We start from the raw sequence: 21,994 nt of genomic DNA, 5'->3' as shown, positions 1-21,994 counted from the left end.
CACTTACAGTTTTTAGAAGTAATGTAGCGGCTGGGGTGGTGGCTCAGTTGGAAAAGTGCTTGTTTTGCTAGCATGGAGGACCCTACAACCCATGTAAAAATACTGAGTGTGTAATCCCTAAGCCGGGAACAGACGAGACAGGCTGATCTCTGGGAATGTCTAGCCAGTCTCTCCTAACCATTGAACTCCAGTCCAAGGGGAGACACGGACTCAAACAAGGCAGGTGGCATTCCTGAGAGTGATACCTAAGAGTGTCCTCTTACTTGTACACATATGTACACCCACTCTCACACGCACACACACATACACTTATGCATTAACAAAGGAAACTTTTAAAATAATTAATATGAGATATTTTTCTTCATTTCCCCAATAGTAACACACCTTAAAATTATAGGAGAATGTCAGCCAGGATATTGATATTGATAGAGTTAAAAATACAACTAATTTCTGTTACCAGAAGAACCTATGTCTCACAACCATAGTCACTTATTTCTCATAACTCTTTTTCCCCCAGTTCATATGAGACAAGACAAAGACAGATAAAATAAAGGGAACAAGGAAAGGGAAAAGAGACCCTTACCCAGAATCTTGTTGAAGCCACTCACCAGCTGAGAAGCTAGAAGTCTAGCACAATTACCATTACAGGTCACCTTCATAGAGATTGTCTTCTTTTTAGACAAATGTTTCCAATAAGAGTGTTAAGATAACAACGAATCATGCTTAAGACTGAGACATAGGTGACCTTTGATATGGGTTCTTCTCCTTTCCTACCTGTCAACTTGAGTTTTCTAGGAATCCCTCTAGAACCCCCATGGTTAAAAGGCATGTCTTAACCCTTGTGCAACCCTGGTGACCCATTACTTTCCTGTTCAGATAACGACCCTATCTATCTGAGGCACATCCAAAACTACCCTGTAATCTAAGTCCCTTGGCAATCCTTTGAGATGTAACTTGAGAGCCAGCAAAATCTTATGTGTAGCTGTTACTAAGATACTTATATGTACTTTCTCATGAGAAGCCCATACCCACACTGGGTGTGTCTTTTCTTCCTGATTGCTTCTTCCTCATCACCTTTTCTGCTGCCCCAAGCTTAAAACTACATTAAAACTTTCTTCTAGAGCCTTAATATGTAGCTCAGTAATAAGGTACTTGACTAGCCGACACAAAGCATGAGTTTGATAAACACACATACACACGTACAAATAACAACAAAAATTTCTTATTAATACGTTATAATTGTTATTTTTCATGTTGGATCATCCTACAATTCTTTTCTGCTGCAAGACAAGAATCTGAGGAGAGGTCTCTGGAAAGAACCCAGACTGCTACTGGGGACAGCACAAAACTCTATCTCAGGCCCTCCTGTCCTATTGCTGCTTACACCTAACTCGTAATCTATTCTCTAGTCCTATAATTCTGTGATTTTAGATATTGTATAAATTGAATCGTGTGTGTGTTGAGGTACTCTCAGAGTTTAAGGATTCTTAGGTGCTGGAATTACAGGCAGTTGTGAGCCTGTAGTCAGGTTCTGGGAGTCACTCTGGGAGCCACTACTGAAAGTGTAGGATACACTTTTAACTGCTGAATGATCGCTGTCCACCTCGGTTGATATTTTCTAAAACTTTCAAGCACAGTTAGTGAAATGTGGCAGAATGTCATTGATTATATGGTATAAATAATAAATAGCCAAAATATTTAGAAAAAGGAGAAATGAATATCATTTGAGATAATCAACTATATGTAGAACTAATCAAACTTTATCAAGAAGGATAAGAAGAATGAATTGAATTTGGATAAGAGGAAAGGATTGCTTTAGTTTGACGAGGATGATATAGAAATGAACTAGTCTGTGTCTATTTCCATTGTTTAGGGATTTGTGTGTGTGAGAGAGAGGCTGAAATCTGAATGAGCTTGGTAGGAAAGTGTTCTGTGTATCATCCCCAGCCCCTTTCCTTGCCTCAATTAAACAAATGAAATTGTCAAATGGATGAAACTGGAGAATATTAGGTTAAGTGAAATAAATTAAACTCAGAAAGCAGATATCATGTATTTTTCTCAGCTGCAGAATCTAGATTTTAATTTTAAAATATGAGGGGCTTGGCAGTGGTGTTGCACACCTTTAATCCCAGCACTTGGGAGGCAGAGGTGGACAGATCTCTGAGTTTGAGGCCAACTTGATCTACAGAGAGAGTTCCAGGACAGCTAGAGCTGTTACACAGAGAAACTGTCTCAAAAACAAAAATAAAAATTCATAAGGGACCAACAAGATTGTTCAGTTGGTAAAAAAAAAAAAATGCCTGCCACCAAGCTTGATGAGGTCAATCCCTGAGACAAGGTGGAAAGAGATGGCTCAGTGGGTAAAATTGCTTGTCATAGTAATGGTTAAGGTTGTCAACTTCACAGAACTTAGAATCACCTGAGAGATGCTTCTGGGCATGTTGTGGGAAATTATCTTGATTATATTAATTTACGTGGGAAGATCTGCCCACTCTGGGTGGCACCATTCCCTAGGCAGGGTATCCTGGACTGTAGAAAAGAAGGGAAACAGACTACTAATATGCATATACTTGTTTTGTTCTTATGATAGCAGATATGACCAACTGCTTCGAACTCCTAGTGTATTGACTTCCTTATCAGGACGGATTCTGATGTGGAATTGTGAGCTAAAATGAACACTTTCTCCCTTCAGCTGCTTTTGTCAGGGCATTTTATCACATCACCTGGAAAGAAAACCAAGATACCTGACAACCTAAGTTTAATCCCTGGGTCCCAAGTGGAAGGAGAGCTAACTCTGAAAAGTTGTCCCCTGACCTCCACATCAGCACAGGGGTATGCATGTGTCCAAATTCACACACACACACACCTCATACACATATATATAATGATAAATAAAATAAAGGGAACAGGCTTTGGCATCAAACCTGGGTTCAAATGTTGACTATCACTTAGTAACTGTCCCTTGACCTTGAGTGCCTTGGGTTCTGCATATACAAATGGAGAGAGTAGGGATACAAGGAACCTAAACATAGTAAAGGCAATATACAGCAATCCAACAGCCAACATCAAACTAAATGGAGAGAAACTCAAAGTGATACCTCTAAAATCAGGAACAAGACAAGGTTTTCCACTTTCTCCATATCTATTCAGGATAGTACTTGAAGTTTTAGCTAGAGCAATAAGACAACAAAAGGAGATCAAAAGGATTCAAAAAAGAAAAGAAGTCAAACTCTCACTATTTGCTGATGATATGATAGTTTACATAAGTGACCCCAAAAATTCAACCAAGGAACTTCTACAACTCATAAACACTTTCAGTAATGTCGCAGGATACAAGATTAACTCTAAACAATCAGCAGCCCTCCTGTACACAGATGATAAATGGGCTGAGAAAGAGATCAGAGAGACATCACTCTTCACAAGAGCCACTGTGAGGATTACATAAGCAAATAATGAACAAAACAGATGAGTGCTTTTCTATAGTAAATTCTCTCGAGCCTCAGGGAAGACTGTCGTGTTCTGCATATCTGTCATTTGTGTACAGAAAATGCCTTCTGAAAGTTGTCATCTGATATCTTCACACACATACATACACACACACACACAGTGTAGAAAATCTGATTAATGGGACATAGTTTTCAAGAAGTTGACTTGGATGTGCATGGCGTGTGCTTCGCTTCTTTGTGTGTGACTCTTCTGAGGAGTCTCTAATCTTTCTAGATCTGTGAGTTTATGTCTTTGCCCAGATTCAGCAAGTCTTCAATGATCATCTCAGGTACTTTCAGCCTTGTTTGTTCTCCTTGTGGGAGTGTAAGGATACTAGAGCTTTTGTTATTTTCTGAGATCCTGAGTCTCTATTTGTTATTTTTTGTTTTGTTTTCAGTCTTTTTTTCCATCTATTTTTTTTTTTTTTTTAGATTGGGGAATTTCTGCTACTCTGTCTTCTGTTTCACCGGCTTCTTTTCCTGTCCCAGCTAGCCTAGTGTTCAGTCTATTCATTGAATTTTTTTATTTCAGGATTGTATTTTCAGTTTGCAAATTTCAACTTGGTTTTTTTACATCTATATTTCTTTGCTAACAATTTCCTCGTCTTTTAAAAATGTGTTTCAAGTGCTTTTGTAATTGCCTGCTGAAATATTTTTTATGATGGTTCCTTTTGTTAAGAGGTCAGCAAGATAGCTCAGCTGGTAAAGGCACCTGCTGCCATGCCTGACAGCCTGAGCTTCATTCCCAGAACTCACATGGTGGAAGGAAGAACTGACTTCCCTAAGTTGTCCTCTGACCTACACTTGTGTGCAGTAACATTCCTGAACCCTTCCATACATATATGCACACAAAATAAATAAAAGTATAATAAAGTTTTAAAAAGCTTTGATAGGATCTAACATCTGTCATTTTGGTGTTGATATCTACTGATTATCTTCTGATTCAGGTTGAGATTTTTCCTGGTTCTTGACACAGCCGATTTCCATTGAAACCTAGACATTTGGAGCATTATAAAACACTGAATACTTACTTTCGTCATTTTTTATTGTGTGTGGATATGTTTGGAGGGATGTGACTGTGGTGTGGGAATGTAGCATACTAGATATTCACTCCTCCAGTGAGTCAGAGTCCGGGTTTTATATGAACCTCTCTGTTTTAATGCATCCTCTGACACTGCAGCAGCAGAAGTGGGAGAGGAGCTCATTATTGCACGTGGTTGTAGAGTCCTGATTCCTCGCTGAGCTGTCCCCATGCTGAATTAGAAGAGCAGAAATGCCTCATTGTTTGCTTCATGGCCTCTGCTGGTACTAGGTGTGGAATAGCAAAAGGCCTCATTACCATTGTGCCGTGAAGTCGTGAGTCACCACCAGTAAGATTCATGTGACACACACTGCAGTAGGGGTACTTTATTAAAGCCTAACATAGCCTTTGCTGGCCTTGGCTGGAGTAGAGTGTATCGTTTTTAAGTACTTTGTACTAGTCTGTTCTTTCCCTCTTTTTTTTTTTTTGACTACTAAGAGCAAAATTAAAAAAAAAAACCACAACGACACTTTTTTCTGTATCTGTGAACATTTCTGAGTTGCCACTTTCTTTATATCCAGTTCTGAGGTACATGAAGGATAAAAAAGAAAACTCAGACATCTAACAATCTGATATTTCTTGGATCTAGATCTAGCTAGCCTGATCTCTGTTTTCTACATTTCAGGGTCTTTTTGTGTTTGTTTTAATGTGGAGTTCTAGGCTTTTACAAAATATATGCTTTCTGAGAAGAATGGGAAAAAGAGTACTTGCTCTACTTTCACAAAAGCAGTAGATGTTAGATGAACTTCAACTGCATTGTCATTGATAACTCACTGTGCCTTGGCCAGCAGGATGGCTCGGCCGATAGACACTGTGAGCGCAATGCCCTGAACCCAAATGGTGGAAGGAGAGAGCAGCTTGCACAAATTGTCCTCTGACCTCTGCACATGTGCATGTTGTAGCTAAACTATCCCTTTGCTTTCCTCCCCTCCTGCTAGGTCTTGCTCCTCCCACTTTGCAACAAACGTACAGATCCATCTATGCTAACTTAAAAGACAGGACATTTACACAGCCTTGTGGGGTGGAGGGGGTGACTATACAAAACCAAATAGGGCTTAGAACAGAGAAATAGGAAACGGAGAGATCACTTTCCCATTCTCCTATTGCTCACAGTATTTGTAAAGGTCCCAAATAATATTAGGATATAACGGGCCATTAGGTGGCACTTTGGATTGATTATCTAAGAAGTATTGAAGTCCAATTTAATTGCAAAAGTGAATAAATTTACGACTCCATGTCAGGTGTCAGTTGGAGAGGCTGGAGGTTTTCTAAGAGGCATCCTTAGGGGGAATGAGAGGGTATGGAAGACATGTTCCCATGGATGAGAGAAAAGGAAAATGTCACTGCAGCCTGTAGTCATTGGCGTTCCCAGGATGCAGGGAGAACTGAACAAGGACCAGGCTGTTCAGTGGATCATCACCACACTCAAAGTGGGTCAGAGACTTAGCCTGGCCAAGTCAGCAGAGAGTACCAGGGCTTTTGTAGAGGCAAGAAAGCAAGAACAAAAACCGAACTCTAAAAAGAGGGGTCTCATCCACAAGAAAGGGTCAGGGAATCACAAAAACCATGAGGGCCTAAAGGAGCTATAGGATTATGGGCAGCTCCAGGGGGATGGTGGGAGAAGAAGGGAGGAAGGGGTACAATAGTCTGGTTTGTCCAAAGGAAACTTCAGGATTGCAGCTCCAAGGGTAGGGGGATGGGTCAGGTCAACAGGGTCAGCCTATCCTTAAAGACCATGGCTGGTGGTACCTCCACCTCCAAGAGTACCAGAGGGGTGCTGGACACTCAGCAGCCACTTCCTCAGACTCAGGAAACAGTTACACCGACCAAAGGGGAAACTTAACCTAAGTGCTGCTGGTAAATGGGAGCTGACCAGTCAGTGAGCTGGAAAAGAGGGATAGGGTCCCAGTGCAGTTTAAATCACGAGGGGAAGTGCAAGCACTAGGAGAGCCTATCTGAGTAACAGCTCCAGTGTAATATTACAGCTTGGATGGAAAGGCCTCCTGGCAGCCAGGAACCAAGGAATACCACAACGTCACACCACACAACAAACCTCGCACAAGAGATTTATCAGGAGGGGAAAAACCAGGAGCATGGCTGCCTCTGCTTGAGCAAGAATCAGCAGCAAAGTGAACTGGATATAGGGTTTATATAGAGAGTTTCTTGGGAGGGGGTGGAACTTTCCAGGGTAAAGGTTGGTGGGATTTCATGTCCTTAGATTGGGATTTACTCTGTAGGATTGGGGCAGGGTTCAGCATTTGGAATAATTAAGAGTAGTGGTGGTAATAATTAAGAGTAGTAGTGGTAATAAAGTAGTAGAGGTCCTTGCAGGAGGAGCCTGGCCACTTGTGTGGCTCAAGGGGCTCACATTTTCTCCTCAAAATCAAGAGTTAGGTGAGAGGGCTCACCAGAGTTTGACCCTGGGACCTACCTAGCAGCAGGAGAGAACCAACTCTTGCAAGTTGCCGTCTGGCCACCACAAGCATGTATATATTCCTCACCCCCACGTACACATTATATACATAACAAATATTTATGTAAAAAATTAAGAATTTCTGCTCTCTGTTTCTATTTAATATTATATGGATGTTCTAAACAATATTATAAGGCAAGTAATGGGAAGGGACTTTTAACTGGGAAAGAAAAGGTAAAACTATAATTTGCTAATGACACACCTATATAAAATATATCCAATGGAATCTAGAAACAAAGCTAATAGAACTAATAAATATATTTAGTAAGGTTGCAAGTTATTAGATCAATACATAAAATTCGATTATATTTGTATATACTAGCAGTGAATATTCGAAGATTGGTATTTAGCGTCAGCAAGCTGGCTTAGCAGGTAAAGGCACTTGTAGCTCAAGGCTTGTAACTTGAATTCAGTCCCACCTAAAGGTGAAAGAAGAGACTCAACTTTACAAAGCTTCTCTGACATCCATATGTTCACCATGGCAGGTCTACACCCATGTGTGCAATAAAAATCTGTAAAATTTATATTATAGTCCAATATCATTTACAAATACCAAACAAGATTTATGAGCAAAAGAGCTCATAAATGTGAAAACTACAGGACGAGTTAAAGCGAAGACCTAAATATTAGAGACAGTCTGTTTTCTTAAATAAAAAAGCACTATTTGGTGGAATTTCAGTTCTTCCGAGCTGATGTATAGATTCAGTGTAATTTAGTGAGAAGCCAAGCAAGCTTCAGAATAAATTAATTATGAAATTCCTGTAGAGGGCTGGTGAGATGGCTCAGCCTGTAAAAGGTGCTTGCCACGAAGCCTACCTATCTTAGTCATTCCTTGGGACCCACATGATAGAGAGAACTGACTCCCACCATGAGCCACAGAAAAGGCAAGGATCAGAATTTTCCCTCTAGCCTCCAGAAGGAATATAACTTTGATGACACTGACCTGATCCCAGTGAAACCTGCTTCAGACTTCTGACTTCCAAAACTATAAATTAATGTTTGTGTTGTTTTTGGCCACCAAGTTTTTAGTAATTGTTACAGCAGTGAAGGAAAACGAGTACAGTTACTGTGCTACATTTGTTGCTGCCAGGCTTTCTCACTGCCATTTCCTTTCTGTGTGTAACCTTCCACTTCTTATCCTCATTTCCATAGCACCTTACCTGGGCACTCTGCCTACTGTGTTTGTCTCCATATATAATTTTTCTCTTGTTGGTGGCCAAATGATGCATCTTTCCTACTGAGAATGTAACTCAGTAGTAGAACACTTGCCTGTCATAGACAAGGTCCTAGGTGTGATCTCCAGCTCCACAGACTAGCAAGTAAATATCACTACTGCCTGGAAATCTTCCCAAAGCTCCCCTCACCCAAGCCTTGACCAGCAGCTCTGTTCTTGACCTTGTAACACCTACTGCCCCCTGTTTGTGTCATTAAGACAGCTTTCCACCCTGAAAAAAATTATAACGGGCATTGATGTATCGCTCTCAGTATCATTCTCTCAAATGATCATTACATTTTAGGATTCCTTCTATTTTTAAAAATCTGGTTTGCTTTCTTTTCCCACTGTTTATGCATGGGGAAAAAGCTAATATTTTACCTGCATAATATTTTGGTGTAATACTTGTATCTGTTGTTGATCTCTGTGGGTCTGAACTTTTTACCATTAGCTACCTCTTGAATAAAAGTCTTCCCATTCACGTTAAGACTCTGCATATCTTTGCCACCAAAAACATCTGTATTTTTAAAACTTACTACTACTACTGTAGGGATGCATTGCTACAGCCCATGTGTGGAGGGAGTTAGTTCTCTCTTTCCACCTTTATGTAGGTTCCAGGGATTGAAATTGAGTTAGCAAAGTTGTTTGGCAAGCATCTTTATCCACTGAGCCATCTCACCAGCCCTCCTTTATATTCTTGACCTTAGGAACTCCTTCCTGTGTTTGGAGATACTCTCACATCTAGACATAAATAAGCTGGAGGAAACTTTATCTAGACTTTTTACTTTTCCCACAGGTACTCCAATAAGTGAGTCTGAGGCTCCACCTCTTTTCTGAGTTCCTTTTTCCCCCATTGCCCATGTATTTTTGGAGCTCTAATTTGTCATTCTGAAATCAGGTCAGAGCAAATTGTACTTTAGCTTAATTCATGACTGTTTTATGATCAAATTTAAACTTCCTTTAAAGAAAATTGAGCCAGCAGGTGGTTCAGCAGGTAAAGGTGCTTGCCACCAAGGCTGACAGCTTTGGGTTTTATCTCTGGAACCCATGTAGTGGAAAGAGAAAGCAGAATCCCACAAGCTTTTCTCTAGCCTCTGCATGTGGCTGTAGCATGTACACACACATAACCTCCCCATGAATAAGTGTTAAAAGTAGTTTAAAAATGAAACAAAAATGCATGAACATGAGAACTGTAAATGTATAACCCACAGTTTAGGGATCAATGAGATGGCTCAGTGGATAAAGGCTCTTGGTTTAGCAAGCCTGGTAACCTGAATTTGATCTCTGGGACCCTCATAGTAGAAAGAAAACTGATCCCCACAAATAGTCTTCTGACCTTGACACTCACCTCATGGCACCTGCTCATTACCCCTCCTGCATTCACACAAAATGAACATTAAAAAGTTATTTAAAAGAAAAATTACATTTACCATTTAGATTTCTCAAAATGTGTTAAGGACTCTTTCTAAAGAAGTAGTGCACATGAGAAAGAACTTCTATGTCAGGTGGTTCTCAACCTTCCTAATGCTGTGACCCTTTGATACAGTTCCTCATGTTGTGGTATGTTGTGGAATATTTATGTAAAGGTGTGTTACTTTTGTTTATGCTGCATTTGTTTAATTATGTAAAGATGTGTTACTGTTTACCTTGCCTGCCTAGGGCACCTGATTAGTCTAATAAAAAGCTGAATGGCCAATAGCTAGGCAGTAGAGGGAATTGGGGCTGGTGGGGAGAGAGAGTTAAGAGGAGAAAGCAAAAGGGAGAAAGAGAGATGCCTGGGCCAGCTAGCCAGGCATGGAGTAGGACATACAGAATGAAAGAAAGGTAAAAAGCCCCTAGACAAAGCGTAGGTGAAGAGAAACAGGTTAGATTAAGTATAAGAGCCAGTGGGACAAGCATAGCATAAGGCCAAGCATTCATAACTAATAATAAGTCTCCCTGTCGTGATTTGTGAGCTGATTGGTGGTCCCAATCATAAAATTAATTTGTTGCTACTTCACAACTGTAATTTTGCTACTGTTATGAATCATAATGTAAATATCTGATATGCAGAATATCTCATATTTGACCCCTGTGAAAGGGTCATTTGACCCCCAGGTTGAGAATCACTGCCCTAACATTGTTCACTGCTGTTGAGGTTAGAGCAGCAAAGCATTCCTGTAAGATAAATTAATTCATTAATTAACTTTTTAAAAAGCCATGGAAGAGAACGGAAGGAGTTGCTGGCCAGTTGATGGGGTTGTGCAGTGCTAGTTTTAACTCAGAGGAGTTGCTAACACTGGTGGTTTTCTTTGTGAAGCACTGCTCACATCCAAATGATGTGAGCATTCAGAACCCCAGTAAAAACCTGAGGAGAATGCCTTTTATCTGATTGGTTTTGTTTGGAATCAGGTTACTATGCAGAGTATAAGAAGTGGTTTTGCTGCAATTTCTAACAGAATGAAAAGGATTGTCCTAATTGAATTTGTGTTGACATTCTTGCTACCCCACACAGGTCAGTTTGTAAGATGGAACAAAAGAATAGAGAGCCAGAGGGTGCGATGAAGCCCTGACCAAAATGCTATAAATGTTAGGAATTTTGTTCTTACCATGTATGAAGCCCTGAAATAAAGACTGTTATGTGGGATATGCATTCATCTCCATATTAAAAAGGCCATATTAGAAATAACATGTCATGGAGTTTAGAAAAGACGAGGGTTAAATCATCTTAAAATTATGCTTTTATTTCATAAGAACTTAATTAAAATTCAAGTGATACTTATGCATAGGCATTTTTCTTTAGAGCATTTGAGGCTAGAATCTGCATGAAATGAGGTGTCCGGAAATGTGATGAAAATAAGGGGGAAGCTAGAGTTGTTGTCAGAACATTGAAATAACATTTTTAGTACACTGGTATGGCAGACACTGTCCTAAACACACGCACATTTTATATATATGGTTTCTGTGAGTTTTCTTTTGTTTGAGGCAGAGTCTCACAGTAGAGCCCGAACTGGTCTCTGACTCAGGATCCTCTTGTCATAGCCTCAGTGCTGATTATGGGTATGCACCAAGCACTTAGCTTCTAAGTAAATGTAATGCTTAAAACCTGAGGGCTGTAGAGCTGACCCAGTGGTTAAGGGCATGAACTGTTCTCACAGAGGACTTGAGTTCAGTTCCCAGCACTCACATGATGGCTCACAACCATCTATAACTCCAGTTCCAGGGGATCTAACACCCTCTTCTGAACTCCATAGCACCAGCCACACACATGGTGCACATATGTGCCTGAGAGAAAACATTCAAAAACATATAATAAATACATATCAAAAAAATAAATGTGGCCAGAAGGTGGTGGAATATACCTTTAATCCCAGCATTCAGGAACAGAGGCAGGCAGATCTCTGTGAGTTCAAAGCCAGCCTGGTCTACAGAGTGAGTTCCAAGACAGCTAAGGCTACACAGAGAAGTGCTATTTTGAAAATAAATAAATAAATAAGTAGCTATGTATATTGTTTTCCTTTTGAAAAGCAGTTTATTTTTTAATACCCTTTACCCTATTGATGTAGACTCTTGGATGGAGCAGGATGGTTTATGAAATAAGATCACATTCTATGTTGCCTTTGTGTTTGTTTGAATAAGAACCTAGTTAGGGATCTGGGCATGTAGTTCGGTTGGTAAAGTGTTTACCTAGCATACACAAACCATGATTCTGTCTGCAGCACTGAATGGACAGAGCATGGTGGCACACACATGTAATCCCAGCACTTAGGAGGTAGAGGCAGGAGGATCAAAAGTTCAAGATCTTCCTCAGTTACCTAGGGAGTTTTAGGCCAGTCTGGTGTGTGCGTGTGTGTGTGTGTGTGTGTGTGTGTGTGTGTGTGTGTGTGTATGTATGTGTGTGTATCTGTGGGTGGGTGAGTCTGGGTATCTGGGTATCAGTGTCTCTGTCTGTGTCTGTTTTGCATACACACACAAGTTTCAGATCTTCCTCAGTTATATAGGGAGTTTGAGGCCAGGCTGGTGGCGGGGGGGGGGCACACACACAATCACAGAGAACCCAAGTGGTAGTGTTGGACTGTAACACCTATTTTAGCAATGTATATGCCTAGTACATGTGCATGCTGATATTTTTTAATAGATTCTTTTTCTCACATAATATATCCCGATTATGGTTTCTCCTCCTTCTACTCCTCCCAGTTCCCACCTTACCTCCTATCTGGATCCACTTCCTGATGTGGGATTTCCATTAATGTGGGATTACCATTAATGAATAAAGAAACTGATGTGGACCTATAGCAGGGCAGAATTTAGCTAGGCAGGAAAAACTAAACTGAATGCTGGGAAAATGGAGGCGGGGTCAGGGAGAAGCCATGTAACCCCATCAGACAGATGCCAGAACTTTACCCAGTAAGCCACTGCCACATGGTAATACACAGATTAATGGAGATGGGTGAAATTAATATGTAAGAGTTAGCCAATAAGGGGCCAAGCAGGGATTTAATTAATACAGTTTCTGTGTGATTATTTTGGGTTTAAGCTACTAAGCAGCCGGGAACCAATAAGCAGCCTCCTTCAACAAATTGGCATGCCAATGTGGTGGACTAAATCCATGTAAAACCTTAGAGGGCTTGGAAAAAAATTCTAGACACCAAAAAACAAAGTTTAGCTGCATTTATTTTCCTGAATGGGCTTTGCTTGCTGGTGGCATGCTGTGGCTCCTTTAAGAGAGGTTTTCCTGATTCAGTGGTAGCAGAAAAAAAGCTGCGGTTTTGAAATACCAGCTTTCTGGGCCATGCTGCCAGTGTGAACTCTGACTCTTTCTGGAGGTCCGGCTATGGAGCATTTAAATGGGGTTTTGTGAGCAGAGTGCTACAACTTGCTTAATGGCAACATAGACTGGGTGTGTGCCTAAAAAAGGGGCAATGTACATGGTTCTCTGGGGAGAACCATGCTGGGCTGGGCAGGGCAAGCAGGAAGTACTGTATATACCCTAGTAAAGCTGTAGCTTAAGTTCATGAGAAAGGCTTAACATTTTTTTTAAATATTTATTTTATTTATTATGCATACAATATTCTGTCTGTGTGTATGTCTGCAGGCCAGAAGAGGGCACCAGACCTCATTATAGATGGTTGTGAGCCACCATGTGGTTGCCGGGAATTGAACTCAGGACCTTTGGTAGAGCAGGCAATGCTCTTACCCACTGAGCCATCTCTCCAGCCCCAAGGCTTAACATTTTAAGGAGCACTTCTGGTCAGAAAATAATTATAAATACACAATAAAGACAAATGGAAAAGATCTCTAAGTGGGTCACAGTGTTGGATAAATGTAAGTAGGCTTGGGAGAGAGAAGAAAAAGAATATAGACAGTCATAAAAAGAAGTAAATGGTTTAAAAAAAACGTAAAGTCTTTAAAGAGACAGTACAGTCATCAATTAAATAAGTAAAGAAAAATAAGCTGCGTAAAGATGGAAAATTTACAGAGAGTCTAGATTATGTATATTACTGTGTTTTCCTTGCATTTTTTGACTGTGAAGGAGCTAAGTACAGAGAGGTATTTCATTGTATGGGCTGCTAAGCTAAACCAGTATGTATATTATAAAGGTACCTTGACTTCAGAATATGGGTCTAAGGATATGTTGCTTTGGAAAAGAGGTTTTTCTTTTGTTTCCACAGAGGATGAGAACCTGTGGAATCCTTCCAGATTAATATGGTTTGATGGACCAAGATCCCATGAAAAGACACCTTTAACACCCCTCAAAAAATTACTTTAGCCGGGCGGTGGTGGCACATGCCTTTAATCCCAGCACTCGGGAGGCAGAGGCGGGCGGATCTCTGTGAGTTCGAGGCCAGCCTGGTCTACAAGAGCTAGTGCCAGGACAGGCTCCAAAGCTACAGAGAAACCCTGTCTTGAAAAACTAAAAAAAAAAAAAAAAAATTACTTCACCCAATAAACAGCAGGAAGCAGCTTGGACAGAACTATGCCCAAACTCCCCAAATATTCTTTATAAATTTTTGTTTACATTTAAAAGGGTAGATGCTATAGAGATTTGCATTGGTATTGATTTTGGTTTATTGATACAAATTTAAGGTCAGTTTTGTTATTCTGTGTATATTTATGTATTTCTGATCTTGATTAAGGTATTATGTTTGTCGAGCTCATTTAAAAATGTAATGTGTAATTAAGAAATATAGGCTAATAGATATTCATCTATAATAGTCAAGCTTGTAGTCATGTTAGTTAGATTTTCTAGATGGACAGATATGTACTTCAGATGAGCAGGCATTCTTCAAACCTTTCAAAGAATACAGAACATGGCATTTAAAATGTTTTAAGAAGTTAGGACTTTTCATGACAGTGAGACACATCTATTCTTAGTAGCACCAATCTACTTCAAGAGGAAGATGGGCATCAAAGAGGCTCCTTATGCAGTTTGTTTAGCAATTTGGGCAAAACAACTGCTCTTTCCTGGACTGCTTGATGAACTGGACATGCAGGACCCACAGAGAAATGACTGCTAAACTTGCCTAAAGGTGAGATGGTCCTTCAGGGTTCCTGCTTCATGAAAGAGTGTGCTAAACATTCTGCAAGACACAGAAGAAAGTGACTGCCAAACTGTCTTTGAAATTTCCTGCTTCATGGAAAAGTCTGCTGGATACTATGGGCCTGTGGGCTGAAGATTGGATGTCCCAACAATATAGAAGAACTTTGGGTGACTGTCCAGGCAGCGAGATTTCTCTGTCAATTCTAGAGTTTTGAAATTTGCATGCAATGTACTTCCTGTTTACTTAGGTAATATTATATCCTTCTGGACTCTTTGATGGAGTTGAAGAATAGATAGTTATATTATGGTTTTCCTTAGTTATGATAAAAAATAAAGTAGATATAAATGTTGTAACTATAATTCTTGCTTGATAACTGTTTCGTTATTTGTAATTTTACTATGTTAAAACCTTTTTTATTTAAACAGAAAATGGTAGGTGATGTGGGATTTCCCTCTGTATGCTGTGATTACCATTAATGAATAAAGAAACTGATTTGAACCTATAGCAGGGCAGAACTAGGTAGGCAGGGGAAATTAAGCTGAATGCTGGGAGAAAGGAGGCGGGATCAGAGAGAAGCCATGGAGCGCCACCAGAGACAGACGCTGGAACTTTACCCAGTAAGCCACTGCCATGTGGTGATACACAGATTAATGGAGATGGGTTAAATTAATATATAAGAGTTAGCCAATAAGAAACTAGGGCTAGGGGGCCAAGCAGTGATTTGATTATTTTGGGTCTGAGCTGCTGAGCAGCCAGAAACCAACAGGCAGCCTCCTCCAACAACTCCCTTTCTGTCTCTCATTAGAAAAGAACAGACTTTTAAGAGATAATAAGAAAATACAACAAAATAAAATATAGGAAGATAAAATAAAAACTATCACATCAGAGTTGGACAAGACAAACTGAATGAAAAGAGCCCAAGAGAAGGCACAAGAATGAGAAACCCACTCATTCATACACTCAGGAATCCCTTAAAAGCACTAAACTAGAAGCCTATATATATATATATATATATATATATATATATATATATATACATACATACATACACACACACAGAGGACCTGGTGCAGATCCCGTGCACACTGTTTTTACAGAGAGCTATTTGAGGTGTCTGATAGTTTCTTTCAAACCTGTGTATCAAAGAGATTATTGATCTATAGTTCTAAATTGAACGGTTACCCACCAGTATGCAATGTAACTTGCTCTTACAACATAAAGTGGTTATCATGAAAATAAAATTACTATTTGAAATGTTTATGTTGGGTTTTTTTTTGTTTTGCTTTGAGACAAGGTCTCATGAAGCCCAAGCTAGCTTCAAATGTACTATGTAGCTGATGGTGACAATGACTTTGAACTCCTGATCACCTGTCTCCAATGTCCCAAATGCTGGGATTATAGGTGTGTGCCATCATGCCTGGTGAAATTACTGTGTTAATTGTGTCTTCTGTATGTTAGATATCTAAATAAATTTTTCAGATAAATTTGTATTTTTTTTCTTTTTAACATAAATATTTCTAAAAACAATTTCTAAAGAAAACGGAAACTTTAAAAACATACACTTAATTCCTTTATTGAATTGCAGGTTTAAAAAAAAACTGGAAAACTGGGTGATGTAAGGTTATCTCTAGAGGTGAATGCCTGGACTTGGGAGGCTTTGTTCTTTACTCTGATTGCTAATACAGAGAGCAGAGACTGCTGCCTTCTAAAGCTGATGCTGAGAAAGGAGCCATAGCTGTTCTTTAGAGGTTAATGTAAGGAAACCCTCTTGATTTGTCAGAGGAGTCTGGGAAGGGAGCAGATGGCAGCAAGAAGGGCCCTTCAGCTTACTCAGCTGCTCTGAGAAGCTTAGGGTGACCTCTCTAATACAAACAGACCAAGTAGCTTTCAGAGTAACGGGCAGCATCATTTGTATTCCTGAATAACAATACTGCTCCTCACTTTATCTTCCACACCCTGATCCAATCTGTGGGCACCATCTGCTTCTTGGGAATTTATAGAGGCTCTGGCCCAGGCTCGTTGGGATTGTTATGGAGTGGTGATTCGGGGAAATGTGCTCTTTACAAAGCACTTTCACATGAGTCTGGTTGAGCACTATATCTGTTTGCATAATTAAGAAACTGAGGCAAAAAGGAATTGAGATTGGAATCCTAACTCAGCTATTGACTGTATTTTACTGTTCCTTTCCGGAGCTGTTCCTGTGCCCTTGTGTGGGTATTAGCCACTAAGCTTGGGAGTTAAGTTTTCTAAGACGGAAATTAGTTATTTTACAAATGTTGTTCTTGGGGTTTTCAGAGTTCTCATGGCTATAGTTTTTCTAGGTCACAGATTAAAAAAGAAAGTAACTCTGCCTCCCGAGTGCTGGGCTTAAAGATATGCGCCACTGTGCTCAGTTTAAGAATAGTTTTCAGAATGCAGAGGCAGGCAGATCTTTAAGTTCAAGGCCAGCATGATCTACAGATTGAGTTCAACAACAACCAGGATTCCATAGAGAAACACTGTCTAGAAAAAAAAAGAAAATAAAATGTGTTTTTGAGACAGCAAGATGGCTCAGCAGGTAAATGTGCCTGCCAAGTCTGAGGATCTGAGTTCCTTTCCCTGGGACCCATATGGTAGAAGACCTGTACACACATGCTGTGGCATGTATGCACCTACAGGCATATACACATACACACACATATTTGCAATTAATAAATTATAAATAAAGTATATAAATTAAGTAAAATGTATAAATTAATTAAATAAGTAAAAATAAGTAAAAAATAAGTAAACATTTTCTAAAACTATATAATCGTTTTACTAAATCACAGCACTCCTTTTTTGCCATCAGCTGAAATGACATTGGTTTTCATGCGTTAGCACCTGCCTAGAGGCCTTGGGGAATCAAAAGAGCAGTGAGCAAAGTGGTTTTAATTGCCCAGGCTTTGCCCGAGCTTTTCTTCCACTCAGAAACACAAAGGCCTTTGAATGGTGTCAGAGGGCGGTGCAGAGAAGTGTTCCTTTAGAACTCCACGCAGATGATTCACGTGCTGTGCTAAGACTCTGTCTTGTAGGTCATGAGCCTATCTCATTCCTTCTGTGAGTGTTGCAAAGCCCTTGATAGTTACAGTTGCATAGAGTGGTTGCCCAGGAAACCAGACAGATGTCAGAGTTTACTGACTTGTCATTGATGCAGGAGTCTTGTCTTTATAGAATTATGCTTGTGAATTACTTTTATAAAGTTTGAATGCATCTGTCAGATCCAGTAGTACCAGATTCACTGTCATGGCTAACAGTACAGGTTGGAACTAGACCGCCAGTGCTCAAGAAGGCTGTGTGATGTGAATGGCACCCTCTATCTCTCTGAGCTGAGAGGAAAAAGAACAGGCATTACACTGTTCTGAGGGCTTAACTAGTTAACATGTGGAAAACACAATATACTCTAGCATGTGCTAAGTGTCAGCTAATAAAATAGCTTGTTTTTTTTTTAACTAAAAAAAATTATAGAGCCAGGCATAGTGTTGCACACCTTTAATCCCAGCACTTAAGAAGTAAAGGCAGACGGATCTCTGTGAGTTCGAGGCCAGCCTGGTCTACAAGAGCTAGTTCCAGGACAGGCTCCAAAGCTACAGAGAGACCCTATCTCAGAAAAAACAAAAAATATATAAATAAATAAAATGAAGCAGAAGCTGGCAGATCTCTTTGAGTTTGAGGCCAGTCCATTTTACATAGTTCCAGGATAGCCAAAGCTATATAGTGAGACCCTGTCTCAAAAAAAATAAATAAACAAGTATATAAATAAATAATTGTGGGGTGAGAGAGATGGAGAGAATGTGGGCATGCACGTGTGGCAGTACCATGTGGGGGTCAGAACATAGCCCTGAGGAGTTAGTTGGTTCTCTCTGTGCAGGTGGGATCTGACGATTGAGCCTTCCGCTGGAGCAGAATCTTTGCTTTGCTTTGGTTTAGTCATTGCTGAAAACTCTTCCCTCACATCCTGCATTGATAGCCCAGGCACCTACAGCCAAGCCACACTGAGGGCACGGGACTCTTGGGGAGCACCCCAGAGGGCTGGTAGATGTCGTGTCCGCAGCCACTGCAACTCCAACAGCAGCTGCGCTGAGACGGGAAGACTATCAGTTAACTCTGTATATAAATTCTTGTTACTTTGTTCACCAGCCCAATAAAACTGTTTAATTTGCTGATATGTTTTAATCACAAAATTGGAAATTTTATAAATATACTTAACCCTCTGTGAATTGTAGATATGAATATGTAGAGATTCAATTTAGTGTTCACTTATTCACTCATCTATAAAAAGATACTTATTAAGCCCTTACAATATGCCAGCTGAAAATATAAAGATGAAAACAAACCCTTGTTTACAAGGAGTTCACAATCTAGAGGGAAAAGACAAACATAAAGCTATTAATTACACTGATAGTCATTTGCTTAGATAAAGATAAAACTAATGCAAATGAGCACCCTGAAAAATCACTTAGCTAGGTGTCCGAAGACATAGGTAAGGCTCCTATAGTAAACATCTTGTGAGCTGAGGAAAATGAAGAGGGGGAATCTCACATATAAAGGCATAAAGGCAAAGAAAATGGAGAAACCCTCCCACGGTAGAGCCACTCAGTGAGTTTGGTATGGTAGTGTGTTGAGGAGGGGGAGCACGTCTGCAGAGACTGAAGGTCCCAACACATGCTCCACTGTTCTGTGGCCAGTGAGAGACATTAAAGGGTTCAAAAACGGTTGTATTCAGTAAACATTTGTATAATGTTTATGATGTGCTAGTCTCTATATAGGTACCAGAAACACAAAATAATGTGGAAATTATGTGATTTTTCAATAAAAGGGGCAGTAGGCTGGAAAGGTGGCTCAGCAGGTGTAGCGCATGTCATGAAAGCTGAGGGCCTGAGCTCAATGACCAAAGCCCGTATAAAGGTGGGATGAGAGAACTGACTCCAAAGAGTTATCCTCTGATTACACACGACTATGACATCTCCCCCATCATACACACACGTAATAAATAAAAAAACAACATAAAATGCCCAGCATGTGTTCATGTTCAAAAAGTGTTACCGTTTAAAAATTATTTTGATCAATAAAAAAAACTAATTAGGGCATGCAGCTCAGTTGTAGAGTGCATTAATGCTCTGGTTCGATCCCTAGCACTGGCAGGAAAGAGGGGGTTACTAAGCAATTGGCTGTATTTGGGAAGTACACTGATTTGAAAGAATCACTATACATCTATTATTCCTAATTTTTAAAGCCCAAGATATTTCAGAAATTATGGTCATTTAACTTTTTGTTCTCATTACTATAATCATGCAAATTACATAACTGTTCTGGGCAATCAATGAAATGATTATTTCTTAGGTCTTTATTATCTGATTCTGGACAAAATCTTTCTTGTAAACTAGAATGCAAGCTCACCACAGGCATAAATGCTAACGTTTTTCATTTAATCATTCAACAGTTTGAGGTACCAGGTGGTTTAATGCAAAGTGATATTTGAGCTAAGCAGTGTAGAATATAGGATTTTCCTTATTTGGAAAAAAGAAATCTCACCACATATATACAATATTATCTATTATTATATTATAGTATATATATAAATGGAAAAATTGTCTTTAGTATTTCCTATTTAATTCAAGATTGAGTTAAATCTGTTTCTTGGACTCCAAATTTTTTTTTAATTTTTTGAGGCAGGGTTTCTTTGTGTAGCCTTGACTGTCTTAGAACTAGTTCTGTGAACAGACTGGCCTCGAAATCACAATGATCTGCCTGCCTCTGACTCTAAAGTGCTGGGATTAAAAGTGTTTGCCACTGCCACCCAGCTTCTGCAGCTTTTTAATGATGAGAACAAGCCACAAGCCATGGATGGGTTTTTAATAAACAGTGTTTGGTGCATATTTGAGCACAGCAAATTCTAGCAAGGACTTCTTCCAAACACTTGGTTGTTCATTCCCTGTGAGGACATTTTGATGGTTTTTCATTTTTGCTTTAGAGACAGAATCTTGCTGTGTCTGTACAGCCCAGGTTAGCCCCAGACTCTCCCGTGACTGGAGTGCTGCTGTCACAGGAGTGTGCTGCCACCGTGGAGTTGCTGGTTCTTGTCCAAGCGATTCTTGGTGCATGTTGAAGGTAAAGAAAGTGTAACATGCTCACAAGAGGGTATCCTTGTAGGAGGCCATAGCATAAAGGAATCTTTAAAGGCCAGTGATTTCCCTAGAAATTGAAACATCAGAGCCATTGTGTATATAATGGAGATGGGCTATGGTATAGCTTTATTCTTATCTTTCTAAACAAGATAGATCTGGATAGAGAAGGAGTATAAAATCACAGATTGGGATAGAAATTTAAAGTAAAACATTTCTTTTAATATCAGAGCTTGCTTTGTGGTTTGGGGGAAAATATACTACTTATAAAACTAAACAGGAACTCCTTGAAAGTATTTCAGTTTTATTCAGGGTCCACTCAATACTAAAGTATTTGAGAGTTCTGGGGTTTTGTTTGTTTTTTGCAATTGATTGTAGGGTTTGTTTTATTTTGTTTTGTTTGAGACAGGGTCTCTCCATGTAACCTGACTCCCCTGGAACTCTCTATGTAAACCACTCTGACCTTGAACTTACAGAGACTCACAGAGATCCGCCTGCCTCTGCTTCTCCCCCTAAAATATTGCTTTAAACTTGTATATGATGTGATAGAGATACAAGAGGAGCTGAAGACTATTTATGTATTCTCTTAAAAACAAGTCTGCACATGTCCACCATTCCTGATTACTTTGCATAAAAACACAGACCTATTATAGGAAAGAAATTGGGATGTTGGCCTTTGTGGCCTGTTGGAACCAGCAGTGGAGTAAACGTTATATGTTCTTTTAACTACCTCTCCTCAATCTATCCCACATCCTTCAAGCTCTACAACTGGTAAAGAGGCTCTTTTAAAAGCTTATGGTTCTTGGGCATTGGGCTAGCTGGTAAGTAGCATGGTCTTATGATATACATAAGGTTGTTTTGATTTGGTTTTGCCGGCATGTGCCATGGAGGAAAGTGTGAGTGAAGAATCACCACAGAGATACCTGGGAAGTTTTGTGAAGTCGTTTTGGGCAATGTTTGATGTTTCTGTTACTACTTTTGTTAAGAGAACACTGTATTCCAGCTGAAGAGAGGCAGGAGGATCAGGATTCCAGGGTCAGCTTGACTACATATGAAGTTGGAGACATCCTAAGCTACC

The 21,994-nt window shown here is 39.8% G+C and overlaps 1 protein-coding gene across 1 annotated transcript in view; it reads left to right on the top strand.

Moving 5' to 3' along the window:
- Window positions 1-21,994, top strand: part of Zswim5 (zinc finger SWIM-type containing 5) — a 103,881-nt gene that overhangs the window by 46,633 nt on the left and 35,254 nt on the right. The gene's annotated exons all lie outside the window — the stretch shown is intronic.

The sequence above is a fragment of the Microtus oregoni genome, unplaced genomic scaffold, assembly GCF_018167655.1.
Source record: "Microtus oregoni isolate MIOR12 unplaced genomic scaffold, Mior012 000005F_ref0000423, whole genome shotgun sequence".
Taxonomy (NCBI): Eukaryota; Metazoa; Chordata; class Mammalia; order Rodentia; family Cricetidae; genus Microtus; species Microtus oregoni.
Note: the sequence above shows the minus strand (reverse complement) of the source record. Positions and strands in the feature narration are given on the sequence as shown.